At 36.2% G+C, this 14140-nt stretch overlaps 1 long non-coding RNA gene across 1 annotated transcript; it reads right to left on the reverse strand.

The window, feature by feature from the left end:
- Positions 1 to 1663: 1663 nt before the first annotated feature.
- On the reverse strand, positions 1664 to 6583 carry LOC140531358 (uncharacterized). Its single transcript, XR_011976330.1, has 2 exons — positions 6366 to 6583; positions 1664 to 1905 (listed from the first exon to the last, which is right to left on the reverse strand). It is a non-coding gene; the product is annotated as an uncharacterized lncRNA (long non-coding RNA).
- Between the last annotated feature and the right edge of the window lie 7557 nt (positions 6584 to 14140).

Here is a 14140-nt window from a genome sequence, read left to right on the forward strand (position 1 = left end):
ATGCTGACAAAGGTATGTCCATCCTGTTTTGCTCAAATTCCATGACTGAACCAAGCATTAGTGGTGGCATGTTATGGAAAGCTTCTGCCATTTGTTCTTGGAGCACATGTATAACTCCTGCCTAATTTAAGGAGAAGCCCATCCATCTTGTGCCAACATAGTCAGCAGATATCTCCTGCATTGCCCAATCTGTGACCCTGCTGATAAATTGTTTTGCTTATTTTTAGCCTATGCATCATGTCAACCAATGGAATTATTCTGTATTTGGTATAGCTGTTCTTGAATGTTTAGATATCTAACCCTATAAAAAAAGAGCACTGGAATGAGGAGACATCTCAGATCATGAGGAAGATCTGAGGTCCACTTTATTAGAGGGGACCATGGGCCCTTTAATAAAATATCATTGACTCAGAGCTCTGCCTCAGTCTCTCTTATTGTAGGATGGATAATTTTTTTTGCCACATGATCAACTATGATAGACTTAACTCTTCTCAGCAACATAATGATCCAAGGCAATTTAAAAAACTCATGATGCTATCCACGTCCAGAGAAAGAACTATGGAGTCTGAATGATAATCAAAGCATACTATTTTCATTTTTTTGTTTTTTTCATGTTTTTTTCCCATTTTTTCTGTTTCTTCTTTCACAACATGACTAATGTGGAAATATGTTTAACATGATTGCATGTTTATAATGTATATCAGATTGCTTGCTGTCTTGGGAAAGGCAAAAGGGAGAGAAGAGGGAAGAAAATTTTGGAATTCAAAATTTTCTTACAAAATAAATGTTGAAAACTATCTTTTTACCTAATCAGAAAAATACTATAGGGGCAGCTAGGTGGTGCAGTGAATAGAGCACCGACCCAGGAGACAAGAGGACCTGAATTCAAATTTGACCTCAGATACTTGAAACTTACTCACTGTGTGACCTTGGGAAAGTCACTTAAACCCAGTTGCCTTGCCTTCCCTCCTTCAAAAAAAAAAAGGGGAGAAAAATACTATTTACAGAAAAATTTTTTAAGTTAAAAAATTAAAAATAATGAACTTGGATTCATGAATTTCTGAACTTAACTCAGAGACAAAACAATGTGGCACAGGCAGTTACAGAATAGAATCAATTACAGAATGGAATAAAATGTAAAATACTAAAGCAATATTTGATTTTCTCAATTCCCCCCTTTGATCAATAGGAGATCTGTCTCCCATGAATCACTCATCTATAAGCTAATTCTAGAAATTTTTAACATGGTCATTATTAGTAGTGTACTCTAACCTAAGTTGCTTTTTTTCTGGTGTTTTTTTCAGAACAGGCTTTAACACAACAACTAATGCAAAGTCTAAAAACAACAGCAGTAATAAAACAAAGGTCAATGAGGGCCCATTTACCAAGGGCTGCTAATAGGCTATTTCTCTGCAGCCAAGTGAACCAAGGAAAGGGATACCATGAGGAGGGCACCTGGAATGAGTAGTTGTGTCTCTGCTATAACTTGTTAAATCCTGTGTAGGCTTGTCACAGTTTCCCCTTGCTGGTTAATATGAGAACAAGACTGATTAATCCTAGCACCAACAACAGGAAGAATGTCTAAAACCACAGACCAGTCTTAGAGAGGAGATTTAAAATGTCTCCAAAGTAACTAAGAAAACTCAGCAAATAAAAGCCAATGCAATACAATAATGATCATTAATATTAATCAACATCTAGTCTCCTTGTAGCTTAGCAATCCATTCTCAATGTCCGTTTAATCAACAAATTTCATCTCAGTCCCATGTAGCGTGTGGTCCTTGGAAACATCTTCTCTGAACATTCTGGAATAGACTTCATTCTCAGGGCAGCTCTAAAAGGGTCTTCTCTTCAGTAGATTTATTTCTCTGGTTCCAAGTCATTTGCAGAGATTCCTAGGTAATTCTGCTAAAAAAAAAAATCTGCCAATAACAAAGCTCACTACAATTTAGTATAACCTCTTAAATTTTGCTTTTGCAATAACTTTGTGGTGAAAATTAATTCAAACTTTATGATTCTAATACTATTAACAACAAAGCTATAAGAAAAACATCAAATTAGTTTCCTTGAAGCTTCAAAGAATTTAATTTTTAAATTTTTTATATATCCTCTGCTATTTCTATCTTTACTTAAACTTTACTTAATTCTGTATCTGATATAGACACTGCCAACAATAGTCTAAAGGAAGAATTTTTAAAAAGAATCTATGAAGATCTGATTTGTAAAGTGTGCCTTCTGGGTTAAAGATTTAATATTTATCAAAGTAGACATGTAAGCTAAGGTTGAGTGCTTTTATATATTGGCATTGACTCCACCATCATTTCACCTTTGAAGACTGACATTCATTTATTTTATTCTTTACTTTGGATTCAAGCCTCATTGTGGGAAAAACTTCAGTGAAACAAAGTAAAAACTTACAATTGTCCTGTGATGTAAGTTGGTAAATTGTTGTGTGTTATATTTATGTTATAAATTATATATCCATATGTATATATGTATCAAATTCAAATAACTGAGACATTAAAAACTAAACACTTTAAAGTACTCTAAAGAACTCTAAAACTTTTTAAATTAAGCACTAAAAAAAAAAACAAACCAGAAAATACCTGACTTGTGCAAAGGGTGGACAATACAATAATATATATCCTGAACCCAGTTTTTAGAACTTATTATTAGAACATGCTTGAGACCTGTATATTCCATTATATATGTATATACATTCCATGTTACTTTTGTAGCTTTCTCATAATTTTCCACTCTAGCTGATTCCCCTCTTTGGAAGATAAAATACTTTAATCCTAAATATGAAAACATAGGTATCAATATTCTAGTTAAGTAGATGATTTTTTATCCCTAGGGTCATTAGCTACACAAATGGATTTGTGTAAAAGATGCCTGTTTAGCTTCAATTTTAACAGAAAATAAAACACTTGGGATGGGATGTGTAAACATATTAAGTACTTAAATCTCCAATTATGTACAGAAAGCAGTGTATATCTCTGATGAGCTGTCTAAATGTAAATTGCTTACATTTCAGGACATGCTCTACATATAAGTGTTAATCCCAAATAAAATAATGAACCTAAGTAAACTTGAATTTCCTTTTGAGGTAACATAAGATGGTTCATAAATTACTTTCCTCTAAGGCAACTGATTGCATGGAAATTCTTTCCCTAATAACCAAACAGAAGAGGTTTCTGATTTTAACCTTACTAATTAATTACTATCTTTGTGCCGTACACTTCTTCATCTTTTTCTAATTATTCTCACATCATTCTGAGATATTTCAAGGATTTTATCATGTAAGAATTAGCAAGAGGATGAAAACCTCAAGAACTGATTTACCTAGTTGCCTACAAATTCAGATTGAAAACAGTAAGATCTTACATACTTGGATCCTACTATAGCAATGCAGAGGTACTGGAGTGTTGCAACAAGATTCATTATGTTAAAAAACAATATAGTCTACCTGCCTTGATTAGAGAAATTTGCTAGAAAAGGGAGGAGCAGGGACATCGTTATAATAGCATCAAAATTGATTCTCTAGGCCTAAGCCTAATGACACAGAATGACTCAACATAGGTGTAATAGGATAAAGCATTCTTAGTTCTGCTTGATTTCAGATGAGTTGTATATTCAGAACAGCTAATCAAATGGCAAATTTTTATAATCAAATACCTTATCCACAAGGTATTATAGCCAGGCACAGTATTAATCAGATGGGAAACATTCCTGTTTGGAAAGAAAATAACACAATGGGGAATTCAACTCAATCTTGCCATCTGAGTCCAGCGGCAAGATATAGATGGGGATGACTAGAGTAGACCCTGGATGCAGTAGGAGACCTTGGTCTTTTTAAGCTAAGGTCTTTCTGAGTTCTTACTTTGACTGAGGCAATGCCCATTCAGTAATTAAGGCTAGGGAATGACCTCTTTTACCTAATTAAAAAAAAAATCAATCTGGGAGGGGAAGACCCTGAGGATTTCTGGCCAAAACAGAAACAATTATTATTTACATTCACTCAGCCATTGGGACCCTACCAATGACCATTAAGTGGGCTTGGGCTGAGGCCCATTATTGGCCAATTAATGAGAGACAGAGTGAATTGGGTTTAAGGCATGGTCTTTAAGAAAGAAATCAAACCTGTAAATCCCAAGATATCTTGATAGGTTTCAGCCATCAAAATTTACATTACTTTTGGCAGAGCATTTGCAGATATGATACCCTATGTGGACAGAGGAAGAGGAAGAAGAAGAGAGGGAGGAAGGAAACTCCAAATCTCTTTTACTTTCAAACCCCATGTGCTCAAAATTTCTCTCTCTCCATTTACATACATATGTATATATGTATATATAATATACTATACAGTATATAGCATATAACAATATGATATAACAATATTATATAAATATATAAATGGAAAGAAATATATATGCATATCTACACACACACACACACACACACACACACACACACACACACACACACACACACACACATATATTTCTCCAGGGAACTTTTATTAAAGCACTGCAAAACTGGGCCTTTCTTGTTCTTTGCTTCCTCTATTTTATATCCCAGACTATCTATAAAACACATCTCTACTCCACTGAATTTCTTCTTTACAAATCTTCTACACAACCCTGCTTAATTGAAATACTGTTGCCTTTGGGATTCTAAAGGGCTTGTAAATGTGCAGTCTTATCCAGTTTCTAATACATTTATAATGCCACCTCACAAGTTGTTGTTTTTTTTTTCCTTAAGTTGGGTACAGTCAGAAGGGGTAACACAAGTAGTACCACCCAGAGGACTAATAGGTCTGTAATACAGAACGTGAAGCAGACAGCCTGCAGTGGTTTATTTCTTCTATTGAGGCTCAGGAGAGGGGGACCTAAATTCTTCCCGCCCTAGTTAACAACCTACATATGTCTGGCCCATTCAAATAACAACTAAGCACTATTATATCATTCACAGAATTAACACAAAGCAGTTTTCCAAATTAAATTTTACTCACATTCAAATTGATCCTTTAAACAAGTTTCTCTTTTCATGGGCAAAAAGCAAGACAATTCTTAAAATTCTAATGGTTAACTGGCTTTGAATTTTAGCTTAAACTGACCACTTTTAATCTGTGGTTTTATGATGTGAAGTAGCTCTCAGAGGTATTAAACTTCCACCACCCCAGGAAAGCGAGGTAAGAGATGTTGGTTCAGATTTTCCCTACCTTTGATCTTACTCCCATATTCAAAATCTACTCCAATTAACATCTATTCCCAAATCAGGGAGTCTAAAATAATTTATAACTAAATTTCTAATTGCCTAACACACATCAATGTAAAAATTACTTTCCAATTTGATTTGTACTAAACTTGAATTTGTAAAACTCCCAAGTACATAATTAGATGTACCCTTCTAACAAAACTTATTTAATTTTCATTCTTTCATGATTTACACAAACTTCTCCTTTTGAAAACCAGAAAAGAGTTAATAATAGGCAGTTCTTAAACGGCACAGTTACTCAAACTACAACCTATTTTCCTTCTTTTCTTCCTACTACTTTCAAACTACCTTCAGTTCCCTTTTCTCTGAAACTTTCCCTCTGAACTAAACAAATCTGTCACTTTTCAGGGGAGGAGTGATAAAAGGTCCATGGAACACTCACAGCTATGGTCTTAAATTCCTTAAAATAATTCTAAAGAATGTTAACCCAAAACTCACTAGAATATTTCAGCATTTATAAAAACATGCAAATCACTATTTGGAAATTCACAGTATAGAACTTATATTTTAAACACAAATTCAGCCTCTAATTAGTTTACAATGTCATAAAAGTTATACAGTCTGAAGGAAAAGATTTCCTTTATTCTTATCTGTCTTTCTGTCTGCACTCTCAAAACTTGGCCAGAGTTTAGAAATATGGAAAAAAGGAGAGACTGTCTTTCTGAAGACTTAGATAACTTATTAGAAAGGTTAACTTTTTTTTCCAGGAAAAAAGTTAATTTACAAGACTCAGAGAGAAACAGAGAAGCATTTGGTGATAAGTTTTTTTCTTCTTAACTCCATGAGCACAATTTTCTAAAAGCAATCCTATTAAAATGAGGGGTTATCACTACAAGACAGACACAAAGACAATAAATATCAATGATAAAACTTCTTTAAAAAATAGTATGCACAGGTAAAAAGTCCCATTTCAGGCTAAATATAGGACCCTTTTAGAGTTTGATATATCTTAAACTAATTTGAGTAATGCTGACTCTGAGTGACAACTAAAGAGACTTATCATTCAGCTTAATCTTTTTGAGCTCTATTTTTAGGTATCCCCTTGTGGCTGGGAAGAATCCACTACTGGTTTATCAGACACTCACCAACTATGGTTATTTATGACTGCTAGCTGAGCCACTAGCCAACAATGGCTACTTGTGACATGGTGCTTTCCAACAATGCTAGCAACAAGACAGAAGGAGGGTTCATTGCTAGCCCTCCATTCCAGACCTCCATCCAATCATTGTGTTTTCCATCATTTATGATGCTTCAGGCTTTGTAGCCAATCATCTTGTTTTATGCTTCCTGTTCTTTTTAACCTGGTACTTCCCAAACTGTATTAAGGCCATTAGGTCCTACCTTGTGATCTTTTGGCTGACTGAGGAGTCGAGACCCTTTTTATTGATAATTAATAAATTGAAATTGAACATGTTCAGAACTTTGTGTCCCAGTTTACCTTAATTTCAATGGTGATAACAACAGATTTTTCTGATAAAGGTCTCACATTTGAGATATATAAGGAACATATTCAAATGTATAATACTAAGGCCATTCCCCCAAAGATAAATTACCCAGGGATATGAACACCTAGGTTTCAAAGGAAGAAATACAGGCTATGAATAATCATTTGGAAAAAAAAAACACTCTAAATCACTAATAGAGCAATTCAAATTAAGGCAACTCTGAAGTTCCATCTCATACTTTTCAGGCTAGAGAAGATGACAAAAGAGGAAAATGACAAATGTGGGAAAGGATGTGAGAAAACAGGTACATTGGTACACTGTTGGAGTAGTATGAACTCTTCCAGTCATTCTTGAAACTATGCCCACAAAGTTACCAAATTTTGTCCCAGCTATAGTACCATTAGGACTGCAGCCTTCCCCACCCCAGGCTGATCCCTCTACCTCCAAAAGAAATCAAAGAACATATGAAAGTATATACAAAAATATTTATAGCTGGTGTGCGTGTGTGTGTGTGGGGGGGGTGTTAACCCAAAATTGGAAACAACAGATGTCATCCTACTGGGAATTGGCTAACTAAATTGTGGTATATGAATGCAGTGATATATTACTGTTATAAGAAATTATAAAAATGGATCATTTAAGAGTAAACCTGGAAGATCTTTCTGTACTGATGCAGGTTAAAGTAAGCACAGATACAACAATGTATGCAATGAGAACAGTATTATAGAGGAAACTCTGAAAGACTTTAGAACTCTGAACAACACAATGACAAACCATAAATCCAAAAGAATGAAAATAAAATATATCACTCATTTCTTGACAGGTAATTAACTTAAAATGCAGAAGGTAACACTTTTGGACACTGATTATGTGAGAATTTATTTTGCTGAACTATAGAGCTATGGTTTGGGGGCTTTTTTCCCCTATTTGCTCAATGATGGTAATGGTAGTAGGAAAAACATTACCTTTTTAAAATATTAATTTTCAAAAAGACTTCTTTAAAAAAAAACCTCTGGGCTATATCCTCAAGGCTAGGTATGATATAATTAAGGGCAGCTAGGTGATGCAGTGGACAGAGTGCCAACGAAGTTAGAAGACTCATCTTCAAGAGTTCAAATCTGGTCTCTGACACTTACTAGCAGTGTGACCCTGAGCAAGTCACTTAACTCTATTTGTCTCAGTTCCTCATCTATAAGATGAAATGGAGAAGGAAATGGCAAACGACTCCAGCATCTTTGCCCCCAAATACCCCCAGGATTCTGGCATCTTGAAAAGTTAAATATGACTTAAACAATTGAAAAACAATAAAAACATGATATAACTATATTTCATGATGACAAATCAAAGAATATATGTTAAAAAAGAGCGAAAATGAGGAAGAACCATCCTCACTTTCTTTTGGAACTCTTTCAGTACTTCCTCTCACTTGAGGCTTTCATAAAGGGGCAAAAAAAAGAGGGATTTCTTTCCTCTCCCCACCCCCAAAGGTACAAATGACCACAAACAACAACATTGTGCTTGAGTAAGTGAGCCTGAGCCCTTGGCTGTTTTCTTTTGCTTTTTTCTTCTTTAATGAGTACAATCCAATGACCAGTGATAGACATTTCCATCTCTCTGTGCTAAGCCTGATTCAACTTGGTTTGGAGATTCAGCTTCAGAATTAGAATGAAACAAAAAATTTGCAAAACATCTGATTCTTTCAGCACTGATTTTTGCATTTAGGTGACCAGAAAGCTACATCAATCTTTCAAGCCTTGAAACAATTAAACCTGAAACAATTAAATCTCAAGTACAGCTTCAATATTTTAAGGAAAAACTAGTCCAGTTGTCATAGGCTAGACGTTTCTCAAATGACACACAGCTCTTGGCAAGGTCTTGAAAATTTTCTTTCTCTCCCCCCCCAAATTTGCTAATTTATTTGTTTCCAATTTTCAACAATTGCTTGCATAAATTCCAAATTTTCTCCCCATTCCTCCTCAAGATTCCATGAAATCTTATATGAGTTCTAAACATGTATTCCTATTAAACATATTTTCACATTAGTGATGTTGCATAGAAGAATTAAAATGAATGGAAGAACCATGAGAAAAACAAAACATAACAAAGGAGAAAATAATCTGCTTCATTCTGCATTCTGATTCCATAGTTCTTTCTCTGGATGTGGATGGCATTTTGACTCATGAGTCCTTTGGAAATATTTTAGGTCCTTGTATTGCTGTGAAGGGCTAAATCTATCAAAAACAGTCCTCACACACTGTGGCTGTTGTTACTGTGTATAATGTTCTCCTGGTTCTCCTCACTTCACTCAGTATCAGTTTATATAGTCTTTCCAGGTTTTTCTGAAGTTTGCCTATTCTTTGTGCACGATAGTATTCCATTATATTCATATACCACAACTTGTTCAGCCATTCCCCAATTGATTAACATCCCCTCAGTTTCCAATTCTTGGCCACCACAAAAAGAGCTGCTATAAATTTTTGTACATTTTCCCCCATTTTTATGATCTCTTTGGGATATAGCTCTAGAAGCAGGTATTGCTGGTCAAAGGGTATGCACATTTTTATAGGCCCTTGGGCATAATTTCAAATTGCTCTTCAGAATGGTTGGATCAGCTCACAGCTCCACCAACAATGAATTAGTATTCCAATTCTCCCATATCTTCTCCAGCATTTATAATTTTCCTGTTTTGTCATGTTAGCCAATCTGATAGGTGTCATGTGGTACCTCAAAGTTTTTGATTTGCTTCTCTCTCATCAATAGTGATTTAGAGCATTTTTATATGAATTTAGATAGCTTTAATTGCTTCCTCTGAAAACTGCCTGTTTGTATCCTTGAAGATTTTCTTAAAAGATATTCCACTACTTAAATGGTATTGGACAACCCTGGGCTTGAATGCAAGAAGGCTGGCATAGCAGCACGGGAAGAGAAATGTAGTTGGTCAATCACTTATTTTTTAAACATCTACTATGTGCCAGGGACTGTGTTAAGTGCTGGGGACACAAAGAAAGATAAAAACCAGTCCTTGTTCTCACAGCTTAATGGGGGAGATAAATAAAAGATAAAGAAAAACAGAAAGACTGCAAAAATGGCAAGTAATGTAATAGACCCCTGAAGAAGTAACAGAATATGGATGAAAACAAGACTAGAAATACAAGGTTATTTGGAGGGACCAAGTCACTATAAAATGAGGATAATAAATGCCCTTCTTTCCTAGAGTTGTGAGAAAAATTATTTTTCCATTATATTAATAACCAATTATTAAATCAGGATCCAGTTTTTTCCTCCTCTGCTTCTTCATTGAGGTCCAGCTCCTGTGGACAGCCAGCCTCTTAAGGACATGGATGATTAAGACTACCTCTAATCTCAGGGAACATATTCTTCAATCTTGGACCAGATTCCACTCAAATAGGATAGGAGAGAGTGATTCAACTCATAAAACAGAAAAACAACCAGATTGCTCTGGATAGAGATATGTATCCCCCTGCCCAGACTGCTGGAAGTGGCTGAGTCTCATGATCAAGCCACATTCTCAGCAGGAGGAGATATAAATTCCTAGACACTTGCTCATTAAATGTCCACCAGTCAGGATTGATTTTAATTTGTTGGGGGCATTCTCTTTTACAAAAACATTTAAGACTGTAAGCCTCTCCATGTCTCTTTCATCTTTGGTTGTCCAAGAGAAGCCACTGATTATCGATTTTTTGATTATCAGCTAACCTAATTAATAAATTGATTATTAATCACTCAGAAATTCTGCCTCTCAGGGTTTTTCATTTGTGACAGTAGGATAAAATGAGATAATATTTGTAAAATGCAGACATTTTGCTTCCTGAGATTCTCGTCATGACCAAGATATTTTTCCCCTTTAGAAGCCTCTGGGGGATTGTCATCCTTCTGTGAGGGTTGAATACATAGTTTCACCTCCCTCCATAGCCAGAAAGCAAGGTACTTCCCAACAATTCCATCCCTTGCTTCTCCAGGTTCTCCCTAGGAAGGAATTTTGCCAGGAAAAATGTGAAGAGACCTTCTCAAATCTAGGTTACAAGCAGAAGCAGGAAATAGAACAGTGAATACCACTTTGCTAAAACTCCTCCAAACAGATCAGATTCACACCAGACCAAATCCTGATGGGGAAATTCAAGAAAAAAGTGATAGTGACTCACTTTTCCAGGCCAGGTCATCATAGGGAGAGAGGTGTGTGGACACTGGGGAGAGACCTGATGCTAAGCACACTATAGGCAGAGAACCACACCTTTCAGGGAGAAGCTATGAAGCAGAAAAAGAAAGAATCCCAAACCCATTTCAGGGTACTTGTAGACCCATAATAGGGTACCACAACAGGGAAAGGTGCAAACTTGCAACATTGTTGCCTGCTATCTAGTTCTGGGTCACAGATCCCACAGTGATGAAGCGATCTGTACTTAAACTTGTCCCTCTCAACCAAGCCCTAGATAATATACCTAGAGAGGGGCAAGTTCAGAAACAAGCAGTAGGAGCAGAATTGGGTATCTATTCCAGTCTTTAGCACAGTCTAAAGCCTGCAGATGAATAAGCAGAAAGGAATCCCAAACCAAAGAGGATCCTGCAATTCTTTTACTCAGAATCAGCAGAACTTTCCAACTGATTGAGACTAAGTTCAGTAGAAAATGAAAATTAACCAAACAGAAGACTGTTGCTGCCTCATGAATGACTCCATGAGGCAACAAGAAATATTAAAACAAAGTCAAAAGACTTAAAAAATAGAAGAAAATGTTAGGTATCTCATAGGAAAAAAAATAATGACCTGGAAAAGAGATTGAGGGGAAGAAATTTAGCATCACTGGACTAGCTGCACACCATAATCTGGAGGGTAGATATCGTATTTCAAAAAAAATCTTAAAAGTGCTCAGATCTCTTAGAACCAAAGGGTAAAGTAGAAATACAAAGTAGAAATCCACCAGTCACTTCCTAAAAGAAACTCCAAAGTGAAAACTCCTGGGAAACATTATACCAAAAGTCCAGACTTCCCAAGTCAAAGTAAAAAAATACTACAGGCAGCTGGCATGAACGAATTTCAACTGTAAAGGAGCTATCGTCAGGATCACCTATGATTTAGCAATCATCATTACAAAGGAACAGAGAGCTTGGGATACCAGATTCCAGAAAGCAAACAATATAGCCTGACAGACAAAAATTAATTATCCAGCAAAAAAAAAAAGTATAATTCTACAGTGGAAATGAAATAAATGACTAATAAGTTTTACTTATGAAAAGACCAGAGTGGAATAGAAACTTTGAAGTTCAAACAAGAGTGAAGAGAAACATAAAAAGGTAAACACAATGATAAAGGACTAAACAAGGATAAACTGCTTACATTCTAATACAGGGATAGGACATCTGTGTTCCCACTGAACTGTATGATTCCATCAGGGGTCAAAGAGGGAGTCTAATTAGACAGAAAACCTAGGAGTGTTTCTGTTATATCTTGATGATCTTTTAAAAAATGAAAAAGGAAGAAAAAAGGAATATATTCGATGGGTGGGAGAGGGAAGAGGAGATTAAGGAAAAATCTTAAATAAACAGGGTGCACAAGGAGACATCTATATATAAACAAGGAGGAGGAGATGAGAGAATGGTTAACAGCTGAACCTCACTCTCATCTGAACTAGTCAAAGGAAGAAACAACATATGCATACATAGAGTTCAGCACAAAAAATGAATCAATCAATAGGGAAATAAGAAGGGAAGAGGAGAAGAGAAAAGGAAAAATTAGAGGGAAGGTAGATTAAGAAAGTCCTAAACAAAACAAACTCTAAGGATATACAAAAATCTTTATAGTTTTATTTTTCTTTGAAGTGGCATAAAAATGGGAATCTGAGGGGGGGGAATGGTTGAACAAGTTATGGTATGTAAATATACTATAATACTATTGTACTATAAGAAATGATGAAGGGGAGGGTTTCAGGGAAACCTGGAAAGACTTATATTTTCTTTCACTTATATTAAATGAAGTGAACAGAACCAGGAAAAAAATTTATACAATGACAGCAATGTGATAAAGACAAACAACTTTGAAAGAATTAGGAACTCCAGTTAATGTAATTAGCAACCATGATTCCAGAGGATTAATGATGAAATATGCTACCCACCTCCTGATAGAAAATCAAGGGACTCAGAGCACAGGATTTGACATAAATACATGTGTGTGTATTTGTGTGTATACATACATACATACATATATATGTACACACACATATACATATATTTGGACAAATGTGCAAATGTGCAAATTTGTTTTACTTGGCTATATGTATTTGTAACAGGGTGGGTTTTTTTCCCTTATTCTTAATTGGAGCAGAAGTTTAAGAAAGAGAAGAGAAGGTAGATTTTTCTTGATCAAAAAAATTAAATATAATTTTAAAAAATATTCCAGATGATAGTGACCAAAAGGTTAAGCTGGGCCTGCCTCCTTTGCTGCTCATGCCAATGCCTAATCCACGGAGAGTCACATCACTGCCTACTCTGCTACAGAGAGGTCCATGATATTGTCCACTCTGCTCACTGCTGCTGCTGGAACCTATATTGCTGCCCTTTGCCACTGGGATTTGCGTTACTGCTAGTCCGCTACCTGCTAATGAGGGGACCTGGGATGTTTCCCACTGTGCCAGGTCCCGCACAATGGCCTCTTATAGTGATCTAGTGATGCTGCTCCATGCTGGAACCTAACCAGTGCTGAACTCTGCCTATCCTGGTCTCTACTGTTGCCCCATTTTATCCAGAACTCCCCTTCTCTCCATGCCTTGCTGAGTCTACTGAAGTGGTACATTTGTGGGTGATGGCAAGATCAAGGGTATCATCATCTTTGAATGTAACTGAGGTGGAGTGGAGGAGTAGGTCATAGGAAGTGAGTGAACAGTAAGGAACAAAGTCCTTAGAACGTTTGAAGGATAGTCAGTATGCATTGGGGTGGGGTGACTAGGAAGGTGAGGATGATATTTGGTTGGAACCTTAGGGTGAAAGGGCTGAGAATAAGGATTCAAGCGGTGGGAGCTGGAGAACATATAGGGTACAACTAGATGTAAAAACATTCATTAGGTGGAAGGCATCACTCATCTTCCCAAGAGAGGCTGGAAATTAGGCTGGAGGCAAGTACTATAAGATGGAAGGCACATGATCAGAGGGTCAGATGATTGGCTTTGTTTCACTACATTTCTTCCCTCTGAAGGTTGGAGATTAGGCAGGAAATGGCACAGCAGGAGATGAAAGTGGAACCTGCACAGCAGGAGGTCATCTATAACCCATCAAGTCACTTTGGGCCCAAGAAACTGTAAGTGCCTCTGATCCAGGAGAAAGAATTCCAGCAAAATCCCTAAGGAGGAACCTAAGGAATTGGATGGAGGCAAAAGGAGAATTTCTCTTTGCAAGTTTTGAAGCTT

The sequence above is a fragment of the Notamacropus eugenii genome, chromosome 3, assembly GCF_028372415.1.
Source record: "Notamacropus eugenii isolate mMacEug1 chromosome 3, mMacEug1.pri_v2, whole genome shotgun sequence".
NCBI lineage: Eukaryota > Metazoa > Chordata > Mammalia > Diprotodontia > Macropodidae > Notamacropus > Notamacropus eugenii.